Source organism: Lynx canadensis, chromosome E1 (genome assembly GCF_007474595.2).
Source record: "Lynx canadensis isolate LIC74 chromosome E1, mLynCan4.pri.v2, whole genome shotgun sequence".
NCBI lineage: Eukaryota > Metazoa > Chordata > Mammalia > Carnivora > Felidae > Lynx > Lynx canadensis.
Window position 1 is genome coordinate 56487023 of NC_044316.2, and position 12122 is coordinate 56499144.

At 58.9% G+C, this 12122-nt stretch overlaps 2 long non-coding RNA genes across 2 annotated transcripts; one reads left to right on the forward strand and one right to left on the reverse strand.

The window, feature by feature from the left end:
* Positions 1–1291: 1291 nt before the first annotated feature.
* On the reverse strand, positions 1292–8754 carry LOC115500972. Its single transcript, XR_003964685.1, has 3 exons — positions 8383–8754; positions 5526–5629; positions 1292–3683 (listed from the first exon to the last, which is right to left on the reverse strand). It is a non-coding gene; the product is annotated as an uncharacterized LOC115500972 (long non-coding RNA).
* A 178-nt stretch (positions 8755–8932) lies between these two features.
* LOC115500967 lies at positions 8933–10969 on the forward strand. The gene is made up of 3 exons (XR_003964678.1): positions 8933–9505; positions 10574–10650; positions 10772–10969. It is a non-coding gene; the product is annotated as an uncharacterized LOC115500967 (long non-coding RNA).
* The last annotated feature ends 1153 nt before the right edge of the window (positions 10970–12122 follow it).

Below are 12122 nucleotides of genomic sequence, written 5' to 3' on the forward strand. Positions count from 1 at the left end.
CTTTGATGAACGACCCCCATGCTGTCCCTCTCACGGGTGTGTGTGTGTGTGTGTGTGTGTGTGTGCGGAAATTTACTGTTGTTTCTATCAACAGCATCCTGATGATCATTATGAATAGTTTACCTAATGGGCCTTCCTGCGCCAGGAAAACACTGTGGAGAGTCTCACCCACATCATCTCTTGTACTCCTCGAGACTCTGCCCAGTGGGCACCATTAAAGTCTACACTTTGTGAATACGGAAACTGGACGTCACAGGGGAGAAGCCCACATGCCCAAGGTCACAGAGAAAGTCAGTGATTGGGGCCGGGATATGAACCCCGGCTCCTAACTCCACTGACAGCTCCTGTTCCAAGCATCATTTCCACCCGCGGCTGCTTCGGGCACATGATGCAGATGATGCGGAGAGCAGCAGCAGAGGGGGACGGGGTGTGGACCTGTCCGTGGGGGGGACCAGAAGAAGCCACTACAGAGGCAGCAGCCCCCCAGCACAAAGTCGGGCCTCGGGCACCTGGCTTCGTTCAGGCATCCACCTGCCTAACCCAGTTTGTTCTCTCTCCAGCTCATCCTAAACCCTACTGTTTCACATCTCATTTCCGGCTTGTCCCATCCCTCAGCCTCGAAGGTCAGCACTGCTGCTCTGGCTGAGACTTTTGCTCCCCTCCCAGACAAGAACTTAGACCACGGTGGGCAAGCGATGAGTTTTTCACTGCCGACCGTGGCAGACATCACCAATCGATTGCCGAGTCTCCCACTCTTTCTCGGTAAAGGACCCCAGGGAAGCCTCTGGCAATCACTCAGAACTGCAGGAGGAATGAAGTCTACCTCCATTTTGGTTTTAGCCTTCCTCTCCGGCTTTGCTGCTCTTGGCCATCCTGGGGCAGAGCTCAGCCCTGCTCAACCTGTAGTTTGGTGTGCGCGGGGGATGGGGGCGTCCCTCCCTGAGACAGCCCCGAGCACAGTGGGCACAGGCACTCAGCACCCATCCCACCCCAGCACCCGGTGTCGTGCTCGTGGGTACTTCCAAAGACACCCTCCCCCCATGTCGTGTCTGCTTCCAGACTGAGTAGACATGCTAATCTGGGCGTTACCAACCTGGGCTCCCCCCAAACATACAAGTCTGAGTTGTTTTCAGGATTTCAAAATGCCAACTGAGAGTCATAGCCTCTGCAGATCTGTCCTGAATCCCTGTGTCATGCTAGAACCCACTCCCTCCCGCTCCCCACCCCCCTTCCGTAGCATTTATGTCTTACACACACCATCCATAACATATTTATTTATTGTGTTGTTCACTCTGTCTCCCCACTGCTAGAACGTACTCTCTGGGGAGCTTTGGTTCACCGACGTATCTCAAGCGCCTCTAACGGCGCCTGGCGTTCAGTGGGCGCACAAAATCCTGGGGGTTGAGTGGACGGAGGAAATCCTCCCCCACTAAGTGGAGGCCCTCAAGCCTCTCTTCCTCGGGGGGCTGGATCCCGAGCAGGAGCTGTGAGTGGCAGGTGCATATGTCTTTGATTAAGAAAAATGGGGAAACACATTCACACTTACTTAATGCATCCGGTCTTGTTGGCAACGTATTGCAAAATAGGGAGCCCGTGCAGGGGAGGCAGAGGAAGTGAGGACAGTCATCATTGGGAACACTGGCCCGGGAGCAGGACCAGCCCCAGGTTTGAGGCCTGCCCTCTGCAGCCCCACTCATTCTGTTCCCTCCTCACTTCCTCATCTATAACACGTGCCAACACCCAGCCCGCGTACCTCCCGGAGGCCTTGTGAGGATGCGAGCAGCTAACCCATGAGAAGACGTCGAGTTTACACAAAACGATAAACTCACGACGTGTTGACGTGTTAGTATTAGTCGTTAGGGAAACAGCCAAGTCGAGGAAATGCTCTGGCTCATTCTGCATCTGAAGACAAACGCTCCCCGAACGAGCGTGTAGCCTGGGGGCAAGGTCCGTGAATGACCACGCACATCCTCGCCCCCACCAGGCACCGTAGTAGCGGGCACACACGGGGAACCCATCCAGCGCTCGCGGCAGCGCAGGGGGTCCAGCACGTATCGGTGCTCAGTAAGCGTGTATTGAGTTAACTGAAGTCCCCAAGCTTCAGTGTCCTTGGTTACAGAAAACAGCACTAAGGATACCAGGTACACGTGCACGGCTCACCGACTAGAGCCCAGGATGACCGCTATGAACAAAGAAGAAAGGAAGAGAGGGAGACCTTTGCAGGAAAGAGAGGGAACATTGGCACACCCAGATCTGAGTTCCAATGCTGCCCCCCCACGTCTCAGCTCTGTACGTTTGGGCGAAGGACCTCTGCCTGGTCTCTGTTTCCTTCCTCGTTGGGCAGGAGTGCAATGCCTACGAATGGCGCCTGGTGGGTGTTCCGGAATCCTAGTCTCCCCTTTTGGGGAATAGAATATGGCAAGTGCCATCGGTCCTATGAGAAGTACGTGGCCTGTCACCTTGGGTCCCATTGTTGTCGTCTGGCGGCATTTCCTGGGGCTCTGCGTGCCAAGAGTCAGAGCTGGCCACCCTCCATCTGCGACGAGGGCATACCAGCAGCCAGCCTGGGTGATTTAATTTGGAAATAGCACTGGCCCGACTTGTCAAACACTACTGCCTTTGCTGCTTTGGGCACATGCGGTCCACGCTGCTGTGGGTCCCCTGCCAAGTAAGCAATACCCTGGGCAGAAGGCATCTTTGTGCTCCTGTCCCCTGCGGGCCACAGCGGCGAGCGAGGTGAGCCCTCCTCCTTTGGAAAAGTACACAGCGCGCCCCCGCGAGAGTCCATGCCTGGTCTTTATCAACAAGGAACCTTCTGCCATTTCTGGCCTATGGCTGCCTCAGCTCTCCAGCTCTGATGTCTGCCCTGGAGTGATTAGTTTTGATGTCACCAGCAGGGTCCGTGAGTCGCTTGGCCCACAGGGCTGCTGAACGCCGTTCGGTGTTAGGGAGCCCCGGTCCCACTTGGAGGGGGTTCCCAGACGCCCAAGCAGCTGACAACAGAGTGAATACCAACCGCTGCTCGTGAACAGTCAGGCGGGCAAATCTGAGGTCCAGGCATTTGAATCGCTTATCCCGGGTCCCACGGCCAGGATGTTGTGGGCCGGGGTTCTGGCAGCCGTTTGGTCTCTGACCGAGCTTTAACCACTGCACCGCACAGCCTCCTCACCCCTGCGAGGACTCCCGTCCAGATGAGCCATTGCTGGCCTCTGTCGCCTCCTTTATTGACCATCCGTGGAGCAAGCTTAGCCAGGAGGGACACAACACCCGAGGGTCCCAAGGAAGGGGACCACCAAGCTCTGGGTCCCTTCTAAGCAGCCCTGACAAGGTTGCCATGAGGTCCTGTGCACCTGAGTCGGGACCACCGGGGGTCCCGGATCACCGACACGCTGAAGGGACAGTCCAGCCCCTCCATCATCTCCCCACCCTCCCAGTGACAGTCCTCCCCTGTGGATCTGGCCGAGAAGCCGGGGTTCCCAAGGCTTCCTGGAGCCTTCATCAAGGGCAAGTTCACCTTCACCTCTCGCCTGAAAGTAACTGCCTTGCCGACTGGTGGCTTGACCTGTCCCGTGCCTCTGCCGCCTGCCCGGGAGCCGGGACAGTCAGAGCCCTAGATGCCAGCGTCCGTGGTTGGCCTTCGTTTAGCTGATTGGAGTGGTCTAGGGACACAGAAAGATGCGCATCTGTAGGAAAAAGACGGTAGGAAGAGAAGCAGGAAGGGGCATCCCCAAATCAACGACACAAGTTCCTGGGAGAGGCGGCTGGTGGAGAGAGGGCAGCATTCGGGGAAGCCTAACTTTGCAAAGGGGGTGAAGGGGCTTCGTCCATCACAGGCTTTAAATAGCCATCTGGAGCAGGGGCACCTGGGTGGCTCAGTGGGTTAAGCGTCCAACATCTGCTCAGGTCGTGATCCTGTGGTTTGTGGGTTCGAACCCCGTGTCGGGCCCTGTGCCGATGGCTTGGAGCCTGGAGCCTGCTTCGGATTCTGTGTCTCCCTCTCTCTCCGCCCCCTCCCCGCTCACATTCCGTCTCTCTCTCACTCTCTTAAAAATAAATAACCATTAAAAATTTTTTTAAAAAGCCATTTGGAGCAGAGGTGCTCTCTAAGACCTTTTTTGGCTGACGGGGAAGAAATTCCTTCTCTCCACCTCCCTTGTCCTCACAGTGACGATCCCACTGCCTTCCTGCCGTGAGCTGGACGCTTTCCAGCCGCCTCCCCCCATTCCCGCAGCTGCACGCACCTGTGTGTGTAGGTGGGACCTGCCTAACTCAACTACACGCTCAGAAACCAGCAGGAACACCAGCGTCAGCACGGGAGCCGAGACCCCTGGGGGAAGGAGAGGAGCTTCGTAAACTGAGTGGGGCAGGTCCCAGGTGGCCCAGGGCAAGGCGAAGCCACTCGGCGATACCCGAGCCCCTGTCTGCTCAGCAGACTTTGAGGAGTAAGCCGCTCCCTCCGTGAAGCCCACAGCGTCAGGGCAACAGCTCACTTGAGCCTGATGGTGGCAGGTCCCTGCGGCCCCAGACCTCTCACTCCCCTCACCCGCCCCAGTCCTTCTGGTATTCTCTCTGCACCTTCGCAGGGAAGGTACACCAGGTGCCAAGGGCCACAGGTGGTGTCACAGGGAGCCTCCCATCCCGGGACACAACAGCTCTAAGTGAGGGCCTGAGAGGCAATTCTTCCGCGGTTACAGAAAACTCCTCCGGTCACCGGTCACGGGAAGCAGAAGAGATTTATTGGGAGGCTGGGGGCGGGAGGGGGAGGTGCCCACACAATTGGGGGTGTTGGCAGCAGGAGCTGCAGCTGTGGGCTCACACTGGGCAGCTCTGCCCAATTCCTGCCGGCCTGGAATCCCCTGCTCAGGAGCCAAAGTCCCAGGAGATTGTCTGATTGGCCGAGCTGGGACACGCCCACCCCCTGGCTGTCCTGGGCAGGGAGGAGATTGTCTGATTGGCCGAGCTGGGACACGCCCACCCCCTGGCTGCCCTGGGCAGGGAGGAGATTGTCTGATTGGCCGAGCTGGGACACGCCCACCCCCTGGCTGTCCTGGGCAGGGAGGGAGGGCTGGTCCCTTCATCCCCTGCTGAGGGAGGTGGGCACCTGGCCTCATCCTGCCCTGAATACTCCACTTACTTGGAGGGGAGATAAGATCCCAGGGGGAATCGGGGTCCCTGGGGCAGCATGAGCACAGAGGCCGGCCCCAGGAACCCCCACATCCTTTTAGCTCAAGTAAAAGGCTTGAGCAAGCAAAGGGCCCTGGGAATGCAGACCCTGGTGAGACGCAGAATTCTGGGTGGGGAGGGGGCGCTGGTGGAGAAGGCCCCACCCGGGCAGAATGGGATGGGCAGGCCCTTTCCCACCCAGGTTCCCGAAACTCCTGTAGACCTCGTGCTCCATGTAGAACGCCTGGCCACTCAGGTTCAAGTTCAGGTAGCCGCCCCCGGGCTGATCGCTAATCTCCCTTTGACTCACCTGGTGCAAGAGCGATAGGGCTGTGCCCCGAGCAGGAGTGTGAAGGGCTTACCTTTCCTTTCTTGGGCTTCCGAGCTAGGCGTCCTGGGCACGGCCTTCATGGAGCCCATGGGAGCACATCTGCGGTGGCTTTGATCTGCCTTGATTGGGAAACCTCTAGGAACAAGGGAGAAGCTCCCCAAGTTCTCCATTCCATGGAGTCGGTCTTGGTTTCAATCAAGAAGCCTCCGTTGCGTGCATTTATATGCTTGGGGGCTGCGGGTTTTCCTCTCAAAAACCAAGCTTTTCGGCTGCCCCTTTGCCCAGCCGGACACATGCAGAAGAGGCAGACTGTTCCCAAGGGGAGGGAATGGAGGGGCCTGGCCGAGCCCCGGGGACCTGGGTTCCTACGGCTGCTCGAAGTGGCTGCAAGCTAGCGATCCATCACAGTCCCTCTCCTCGCTCACCTGCAACTCCGTGTCACCTGCCCTGCTCCATGGGCCCTAGCTGGCAGAGCCCTGGCTCCTCTGCCCCCAGGGACCCAGCCCTTTGCACCTGCTCTGTGCTGTCTCCTTGGGCACCTGCCCCCAGCCAGCAGCTCCACACCACCCACGTTCTCATTGTCTGCTGGAGTGTTCCTTGGGACAAGTCCCACTAGCCTCTCCCCTAGCCAAGCCTAAACTCTGCGCGGGGTGGGGGGGCGGGGGGCTTCCCCCAAAGCCACCTCGTGCGCCCCTGTCAGTGCTGGGTGGGGGGTAACCGGCCCCCATCTGCCACCTGCCACAGAGGCTTTGTATTCTCAGTGTCTTCCCTCTCTCTCTAGAGTTTGGATTGGAACCTCCTTGACCCCTGCCCAGACCTTCCGAGCCTTTTTTGCACTTGAGACCCTAATGAGCACTGCAGGTGGAAGCATTTCCGCGCCCTCCCCCACACCCCCCCCCACCCGCCCTCCCAGCCTCCCCCTGCCCTTTCCGCTGTTATTGCTTGTGTTGATTTGCATGCCATTTTGCTTGTGGTCTCCATAGCAACAACTACCAAATGGCCTAAGGATAATAGAGGGGCTCTGGGGGCGGGTGAGGGAGCCCCACGAGGGGTTTTGACTTTAAAAATGAACCCGATTCCACTGCAAGCTTGGCATGGGATGGCAGCCCCTCCCAGCCGCTCCATCACTCAAGCTCCCCGGTGCCCCTCACCCAAGGGCCTGGTCCCTACCTTCCGAGGGAGAGGGGAGGCAGCATCCTGAAAGGAGCAGGGGGAGGCCGCGGAGGCCAGGGAGGAGATGAGAGCACCCACCGAGGGCAACCAGAACCCTCTGGAGGCGTCTCCATCTGAACGATGAAGATCTCAGCTCAAGGCTTGTCCTGTCTTCATCGTCCCCCTTTGCCTCTGCCCCACCCCTTCTTCTGGGGCCTCTTCTGCAAAAGGCACAAAGAAGTACTTCATGTCTGAGTGCAGGAACTGGAGAAATCATTCTCCAATTCGCCACACGTGTCCAGCCCTGAGCTGTTCACAAAATGCATTCAGAGCCGCGAACCCCAAGGCTTGGCGAAGTCGAAGGGCCAGGACTGTCCTCCTTTAAAAATGAGGGAATTAATGCTGTTGCAGCCGGGCAGGGGTGGGGGGGGGTGGCGGACAGGGGGTGGGGGGACCCGGCCTCCCCCGCCAACCCCTGCATCTTCCACCGGCACCTGGAAACCCGGTCCCTGTCCTGAAAGTCTGACTTCCGAGTTGGACTAGATTCTCCCGATTGTATTTATCTTCAGGGCATATTCCCGGATAATCTCTCACGTCCTATGCCCACGGCTCTGCGAGTCGAGGGGGGTCCTCTGCCATGCCCTCACTCTCTGCAGCGCTTGGAACTTTGTCCCTGGCCCCCAGTAAGAGGGATGCTCCGACGACTCAAACTCAGGCTGGTAATTCGGATCAAATAAGTAATCGCATGGGGGCAGGGGGCAGGGGGCAGGGAGCGGGTTTTCAGGGTACAAGCAGGGGGCACGTATGGGCGGGCATGGCATGCGGTGTGCTGGGTCAAGCCCCCCTGGGCTTGGTTTAGCGCATTGGAAGGCAAACTAGGGCTGGCAGGTCAAATCCAACCCCCACCTGTTTTGTAGTTACTGGCGCACGGCGTGCCCATTTGTGTGTGTGTGTGTTTGTGTGGCCTGTGTCTACTTTCAGGCTTCAAAAGCAGAGCTAAGAGCGGATTATAGGGCTCCCAAAGCCTAAAGTATTTACTATTTGTCCCTGTAAGAAAAAGTTTCCTGGCCCCTGGTTTAGGGAATTGCTCACAGGAATGTTCTCAGGCTCGTCTTTTTCATTTCCATACACCTGGGGCATCCGATGGTCCAACCACAGCCTGTCAATCACTGTTGTGGGAGAGTCACTTAGTTGAACATTTACGGAACCCCTGCCATGAGCCAAGAGCTAGAGTAACGGAGGAAATACACAGAAGGCACGCGTGGTCCTGACCTCGGGGGGCTCACAGGAGCCTAAGAGACTGTGACCACGACTGCGGCCGCAGGGTACAACAGAGAAGGCGGCCAGATGGTCCCGTGCAGGCCGGGCTGAGGCGGGAAAGGTGGGCAAGGCTGGGAGAACTTGGGAAAAGCTTCCTGACTGAAGCGACAAGGAGCTGAATCCCCCAGGGCCACTAGCTAGCAGCAGAGGAGGGGAGTGTGAAGAGTCAGGGCTCGGAAGGACAAAGGATGCCTTCCTTTCCGAATGCGTGGAGTTTGAGGTGCCGGTGACACATCCAAGCGGAGATGAGAGCCACTCCATTTGCCACCGTGTGTAAGCGTGCGGCATTCAGGAGCGACAGTCTGGGCTGGAGATGGGGCCTTGGGGGTCGGCGCTCCGTGGGGACCACACGGCACCCCGTGATCTCGCGGACCTAAAGGGACAGTGTTCAGAGGCATCGCAGGCTACATACTTACCTCCACTTTCCACCGTCATCCCAGGGGAGGCAGGGAACAGCAACCTCGTCCTCGGGTCCCCAAATGGCCGCCTGGGGAAAGATGGGGTCTGTGCTCAGTGGGAAGAGACCCCCTAGGTCTGCAGACTTGGATGACAACGTTCTATAGGGTTAAGTGGGGACCGGGACGGTCTAAATGGGAAGGTCAAAGCTGGTCTCTCTGCAGCATAGGACACAGCGTGGCCCCACACAGCATTCACGGTGATCTGCTCAGTAACCGTATCAGAAAGGTGACTTCAGGGCCCAAGAGAGCAGAGTCTTGAAATATAGCAGAAAAACCCAATGTTCAGGGGTGCGTGGGTGGCTCAGTCGATTAAACGTCCAACTTCGGCTCAGGTCGTGATCACGCAGTCCGTGAGTTCAAGCCCCGCGTCGGGCTCTGCCCTGACGGCTCAGAGCCTGGAACCTGTTTCCGATTCTGTGTCTTCCTCTCTCTCTCTCTGCCCCTCCCACGATTGTGCTCTGTCTCTCCCTCTCTCTCTTTCTCAAAAATAAACAAACACGGGAAAAAAGAATTTTTTTAAGTCCAGTGTTCAAAGGAAGGGAAGAAAGATTGAGATGTTTCCAGAAGTCTAACTCTGAACCCCAGGTTTGGCCAAACAGCTCCTCTGAACTTCTGGCTTTCTGTGCTTCCCTCCAGCACGGGTCCCGTCACACGGAGTGATTTTGACATCACCCTCGTGCGCACCCGTGCGTCACGCTCCTTGAGAGTGGGGGACGGTCTTACTTAGCAACCCCACGACTTTGGAGGGAGCCTGATAGGCACACGGCGGGGCTCGGTAACGATGCCTGCATTGGTTGGCAACCTCCATGAGGGGGGTGTGTGTTCGTGTCTCTTCCTAGGACTCCACAGGAATCACGTTCGTGTGTTTAAGCTGCAACCAACACAGTTGTTAGGACGATCGTCGCAGCCATCAGGTGCTTGTGTTGTTTATGAAGTGCTGGGCCAGTTGCTGGGCACCGGACAACAGAACGTTCTGTGATACCGGAAAGGTCCTGTATCTGCCCTGTCCAGCAGGGGAGCCACCAGCCTCCTGTGAGCCTCTACCGTGGGGACTGGATCTCCCACCTCCGGGAAGCACCGGGTAAGTCCTGGCTGTGGGGGAACAGACATCCCCTTCTGTTGAGTTGACAGGCGCAGGCAGGGGGGAGCAGAACTGACCTCCAAACGGCACGGCTGGCTTTGCTCTACGAGGAGTCCCGTCCCTCCACGTCCCACCCCCTTCCCGGGACCTGGCACGTGGGCACTGATTGGACATTTGGCACTCGAGGCCGCTCCGCTCGCCAGCTCCCACCCACCTGCCTCCCTCCCTCCTCAATTAACTCAGCAGCAGCGACTTTGTTTCCCTTTGCCAAGATCGGGAGCTGGCATCCCGGCATGTGCCAGCCCCAGTGGGGTGGAGGTGACGGGCGCCACACGCCTGGCACTGCCCCTCATTGGAGCAGCCTCCCCGCTACAGAACCTCAGGTCCCTGGGGAGCTGCCGGCTGGCCGGGCGACAGGCCCCGGGCTCAGGGATCTGCGTGGTAGTTAAGCCTGAGTTGAGTTAGTGCAGGCTGGGTTGTGGCTCCTCCCAGGATCTGCCAAGGGCGGGCGGGCAGGGGACGTCTCCATCCTGGGAAGGGCTGGCCGGCAGCCCAGGGGGCGGGGCGGGACGGGAGAGGGAGAAGGAGGGGCAGAGGCTCCTCTCCAATTAACAGGGGAGGGAGGGTGGGGCCCCCCCTGTTGTGTCCTCAGAGGGCTCCTCCAGGCTCTGCCGGCTAAACCTCTGTGGCCCCTCTGTCCCAGGCCTGCCATCGAGGCATCCGTCTTCCGTGCACTCACCTGCGGGGAGGTGTGGGCAGATGAGCAGCCTCCCAAGCCCCGAGCCCAGCCCCCAAGTCCCAACCCCCCGGGGGCTGCATTTTGAACAATTCCCCCAAGGTGACCCTGAAGCCGTGGTCCGCGGGCCACGTTCTGAGAACACTGCCCTAGTCCTCCCACCAGGGAGTGGCCGGGCTGGAGGGGACCCCTGCCTCAGCTGGTCCAGGCCCCGGTAGTATAGACTTGTAGACAGAGGCCCAGAGACCGAGCGGGGCGACCCATGGCAGCTGGCCACACGGTGCGGGCTGAAGTCGAGGAAAGAGCTCCAGACTCTCCTCTGCATCCCACAGCCAGGACCGAGTGCCGAGACAGAAGGCGACCCCGGGGGAGTCGTGCGGACACTCCACTGCCCCTAAACGTCCAGGAGGTGAGGCGCCTATCCAAGAGAAGGGCTGAGTCCCTGGGGACCATGCCCAGACCCCCTCCCCCCACCCGAACCACCTGACCGCGGAGAAGCCACCTGACCTCGGCCTGTCCCAACCCTGCAGGTGACCCTTCCTGGCCCAGGTGACCCTGACCGGGGCCCAGAGGCCCTGCTCTGACAGGCAGATGCTACCTGGGAGACAGGGCCAGCGCGGACACAGGACTGTGGGACAGTGTGCCTGTCAGTATGGTTCCTCTGCTCGCCCCTAAAATGGCCCCTGGTGGCTGAAGGAATAAACGCGGAGAAGTACCTGGCACACGGAAGGTTCTCCACTGTTTGTGGAAAGGGGGGAAGGGCAGGAGGAGAGGGAGGAAGGGAGGGTGGGAGGGAGGGAGGAGGAGGAGTGCAAGGGGAGGGAGGAACCATTTTCTGAAAGCTGGTGGGGGAACAGAAGGATTACTGAATTGGGTCCAGAAGCCTCGTGTTTTGATCTCTGCCCTGTCCTCTCGCTGCATGGCCTCGGCTTCTCTCTCTCTCTCCAGATGGCCTTGGGGACTTCCTCTCTCCAAGCCCCTGTCTGCGTCTGTAAGGCGCGGAGTGGGCCCGGATGCCCTGACATTCGCTCTGACATTCTAGGCTCCCGGCCCTCCCCCCCAGTGCGGGTGGGATCTTCTCCGGAAATGGCTTTTCCGGCCTCTGAGCTCCCTCCGGGCTCCCTAACGGGGCCGGGAGCGGCTGGTGGAGCATCTGACTCCCAGCCTCGTGCAGGTGAGGTTCATCAGTAACGACAGGAAAGGATGTCAGGCTGCGTCTGAAGCCACCGGGGGCCCAGCAGCCTGCTGTGCTTTGTCATAAAATATGTTGTCACCTGGGGCAGCATCATCACGGATGAAATATTTCAGGAGACAAAAACAAGAGGTGCATTGATTTTTTCCACGAGGTCAGACAACTTCTGGGAAGCCTCTTGTAACTCAGCTGTCATGGTGCCTGTCCCCGAGCATTCGCCTAGACTGTGATGTCAGCGGCCTCTGACCCAGGCGGGCTCCCTTGGCTGATCACAGGCCGTCCTTCCCAGGGGCCCGCAACATCACCCGGCCTTCCCAGACACGGGGGGAGGCGGGGGGCACAAGAATGACCTGGACCCAGGGAACGCTTCCTCTCCAGATTCATCCAAATTGGCCCTGAGGAAGTCCCGCACAGGTGGCTCCGGCAGGGCTTCTGCGGATGAGCGAAATTTGTCATCAGTTTATGGCGCCCGCAGAGACACCTGCCGGGTTTCCCGGCCGGCACCCCCCGCCCGCAAAGCTGAAGGCACTGTTCTAACATCCAGTGTGATCATGGCCAAGTTGAGGTAGAGTGAGGCCACCAGACTGGAGGGAATTGCCACGGAAAAGATGGTTTGTGACTCACAGAGCCCGAGGAGAGGGGCCACGTGGCGAAGAAGTGGGAAACACGGCAAGAACGTTTCTCGTGGT